Below are 4,311 nucleotides of genomic sequence, written 5' to 3'. Positions count from 1 at the left end.
TTGATGTGTTTGTGTGATTTTTGGAAAATGTATTTGCCATGAGCAGTATGGCCTGCTGGGTGTTGGGTGTTTGACGTGGTGGTTTAACAAAATGTCAAAGAAAATGACTGCCACAGTTCTGTGGTCAGAGGCCATAGGACAGCTGCACACGGCCGACCTCTGTTTTTTATGTAACCTTTGTTTAACAAGGAAAGTCAGTGAAGAACAAATTCTTATTTACAATGACGGCCTAGGAACAGTGGGGTAACTGCCTTGTTCAGGGACATAACGACAGATTTATACCTTGTCAGCTTTGGGTTTTGATCTAGCAACCTTTCCGTGACTGGCCCAACGCTCTAACCACTAGGCTACCTGCCGCCCCACTAGGCTACCTGCCGCCCCACTAGGCTACCTGCCGCCCCACTAGGCTACCTGCCGCCCCACTAGGCTACCTGCCGCCCCACTAGGCTACCTGTTATGGTGTGTTCCATTTATATCTTACTTATTGTTGTTCAGACAGTCTTACAGTAATTATTCAGAGAGACGACCACAAACAACCCCAGTATCTGGTGGTCAATTAACAGTGGTTCATCTATGCCATTAATTGCTGAGGAATGTGACAGTCTTGTCTTGACACCAAGTTGCTACCACAACCCTTAATGGGCTTGGCTCCAAAACACACTCACCCTAGATACAGAGAAAATGTTTTGACAGACCATTCAATGTGAACCATCAGTGCTCATTCACTGAGTGAGTAATCTGTTCAGCTTCGTGAACTTTACTCAAGTGTTTCCTTCATTTGGGCAGTTACCGTTTGCTTACAGTCAGAAAGGCTGCAATTTGGGCAGCATGCTCACCAAAAATACAGCTTGTTATGTTGTGGCCATAAACACAGTGGTGGAAAAAGTACCCAATTGTCATACTTGAGTAAAAGTAACGATCCCTTAAAAGAAAATGACACAAGTAAAAGTGAAAGCCACAGAGTAATACTACCAGATTAAAAGTATCTGGTTTCAAATATACTTAAGTATCAAAAGTAAATGTTATTTCAACATATATTTAAGCCAGGGACACACTCCCAACACTCAGACAATTTACAAACTAAGCAATTGTGTTTAGGGAGTCCACCAGATCAGATGCAGTAGGGATGACCAGGGATGTTCTCTTGATAAGTGTTTGAATTGGACCATTTTCTGTCCTGCTAAGAATTTGATGTAATGTAACCAGTACTTTTGGGTGTCAGGGGAAAATGCATGGAGTAAAAAGTATATTAATTTCTTTATGAATGTAGTAGAGTAAATGTAGTCAAAAATAAAAAATAGTAAGTATAGGTACCCCAAAAACTACTTCAGTAAAAATACTTTAAAGTACTATTTAAGTACATTACACCACTGCATAGACATCATCCATAGAAGTAATTGACTATTGCCAAGAGGAGCGCACCGGCCATCTCCATGAGTAGTAGCCTATGGCTTCATCTTCGTCATTAGGTGAGTCAGTGTGCCACTGGAAACTATTTAGTAGCCTACTGTAGCCTATAATAAAAACATCTATTTATAATGGCCTGGACTATTGTTTGAATTCAAGGCCAGATTGATCTCAGTTTGTCAGAGTAGCCTATAAAAAAATAACTTCCCGAGCCTATGATCTCTTAATCCTGCCCTGGTGAATACTTATGTAAATTTGATATTTTTGTATTTAATTTTCAATACATTTGCCAACATTTCTAAAATCATGTTTTCACTTCCATGTGCTATTCAGTGTACAGGTGTGAGAAGTTTTTTTTAATTTTTTTTAATCCATTTTGAATTCAGCCTGTAACACAACAAAATGTGGAATAAGTCAAGGGGATGAATACTTTATGAAGGTACTGTAGATGCATCCATGCTGTGACCCTTACTGTAAGTAGAGCAGTGCTACTGGAAAGCTTTGTCATCGGACACTTGCTGCGCCAGAGTGCATAAGGCGCAGCCCCATCCCTGTTCCACAGGAGGAGCTCTTACTGGGAGGGCAGGTGACCTAATGCAGTGTCCTTCACTTTTGCTCACTAGTGTCTATAATCAACTCAGGAACTGATGCAGTTTCTCCACAACACTTATCCTCTGCCAAAATGTCCACCTATCTGAATCAGAGCCCCTGATTCTTTGTACATCTGTAATAATGAGGCAAGCTTAGCTGATACATGTAGGCTAATGGTATTCTTGTGTAACCTTGGTAAGTGTTATGGACACCATGCAGTACACTTTGTGGTGAGACTGTACCAGGTCACACTAATTGGCTCCTTAATTTGTTTGACCTCAATGTCAGAATACAGGAGTAAGAACATTTGGTGAGATGGAGAAGATGTGCGTGTATAGTACAGTACAGATCTGGTGTCCTTCTCAGACCACATACATCAACTTGTTCCCACTGGGCATACGCTGGTTGAATTAACTTTGTTTCCACATTTCAATGAAATTATGTTGAACCAACGTGGAATAGACGTTGAATTGATGTCTGTGCCTAGTGGGTTGTCTCTCACACCCCGAGTTGCAGAGCAAGGCTTATGTGGTGGCAGGTACCCTAGCATTTAAGGGTTTGAGCCAGTAATCAAAAGGTTGCTGGTTCAAATTCCCAAGCTGTCTAGGTGATACATCTGTCGATGTGCCTTAGTGCAAGGCACTTAACCCTAATTGCTCCTGTAAGTCTCTCTGGATAAGAGGGTCTGCTAAATGACTCAAATGTAGCAAACTACATTGACTTGTATAGGGGGTCCATTTAATTAGTATGTCTCCACCAAAGGAACCGGAGACCAGTTAACATGATGTAAATAAGTACTGTAACTGGTGCTGGAGCCAAACAGCCACTTAGCTAAATGTGTGTTCCTATCAGTAACAACATGGAGCCCTCCTGCGCAGACCTAACTTTAGAAGAACCTTTTGTTGAGATGCGTTGTTATTGATTGTGTATCCAGTGTCTGCACCATAGGATTTGGCTTTTGACTCTACAGATGAAGGATCGTGATCACCCTGTTGCAGGAGAACTTGTACATTAATTATATTCCACATAATAATTCACATTTCCTGTTGCTGCATGATTATTTTCCTACTGTAGCAAACTGGTTCAAATTAAGATCCTACATCTGTGTATGTTTCTCTATGCCATTTGGGACCTATTTTTGATTTTGCACGTGCAGCTGTATCACGTCTTGTTTTTGGTTATGAGTGTGTAGCCCAACCTCAGAGCCCTGTTCACCATTCTGTGCAAGGCGGTGGTGGCTGGACTATGGAGTTGTGTTTTAGTGTAGAATCCTCCTGTTCCATGATTCTGAATGAGTTAGCTATGATAACCATTTCTATGAGAATTGACCCTGAGTGAAGGACAAGGTGTTTGCTCCATGAACCTGCACGCACAGTAGCAGCTTAAAGGAGATGCACGTGCGTGATCCCAGGGTAGCATGACTGAAATATCCACTTCCTCCTCAAGATGAAACCTGAGAGCGAGTTTCCTGTCCTACAACCTGACTCCTCTGCTCCTCACGTTCAGACAACATCTCTTCCCATCAATGTTTCAGCAGGGGCCTTGTCAGATCAGCTGGGGCCCGGGTCTGGTCAGCTGTGGACCGGTCAGCATGGCAGTAGTCAAGAGAGAGAGAACAGGAATCTGTGTTTACAGCAGGGGCTGTGAGTGGGGTTTTCTATGACATTTGACAACCATATTAATCGTTTGGAATTGATAGGAGGGCTTATTTTAGGTGTTTAGTGTTGTTTTTAAGGGCCCAGTGTCTTTTTATTGTTGTAAGTGTCTAGCGTAGCGTTGTAGCCTATTTTAAAGTGTCTAGTCTATTCTATTATTTTAAGTCCCTACTGTCTGGTGTGTCTAAGTGTTACCTATTCTTCCCCTTTCTTTCTGTCTCTCTGCCTCTGTGCGAAAGAGGATAATTCATGTGAGTCTTCTGGATTCATGTTCACAATTAAACAATGAAACTTCAACAGCATAACAATTCATCATGTTTTTCTCATGATTGTGTCTGAACTTCCCTCCAGCTCTATCCTGGAACTTGCAAGGAAAACGAAAAACAGTGCACCGAAAAAACACCTGGAGGCAGGAACTAGAAGCAGATACTAAAAGATCTGACATGGGGTGGAACAAGATTGAGAAGTAAGTCAGTAAAACCTCCCCCCAGCCAATAATTACTGTATTATGGTAATTACTTACCTCCGTTTGGAATGAATGGCAAATGCTTTAAACGATGTATGACACAAGTATACAGGTGATAGTACTACGTGTGTTACTTTGTAAATCCAGTGTCTATGTAACCCAGAGCATACACTTCGATGGACAGTAATCTAT

Source organism: Oncorhynchus masou, chromosome 31 (assembly GCF_036934945.1).
Source record: "Oncorhynchus masou masou isolate Uvic2021 chromosome 31, UVic_Omas_1.1, whole genome shotgun sequence".
Classification (NCBI taxonomy): Eukaryota; Metazoa; Chordata; class Actinopteri; order Salmoniformes; family Salmonidae; genus Oncorhynchus; species Oncorhynchus masou.
Note: the sequence above shows the minus strand (reverse complement) of the source record.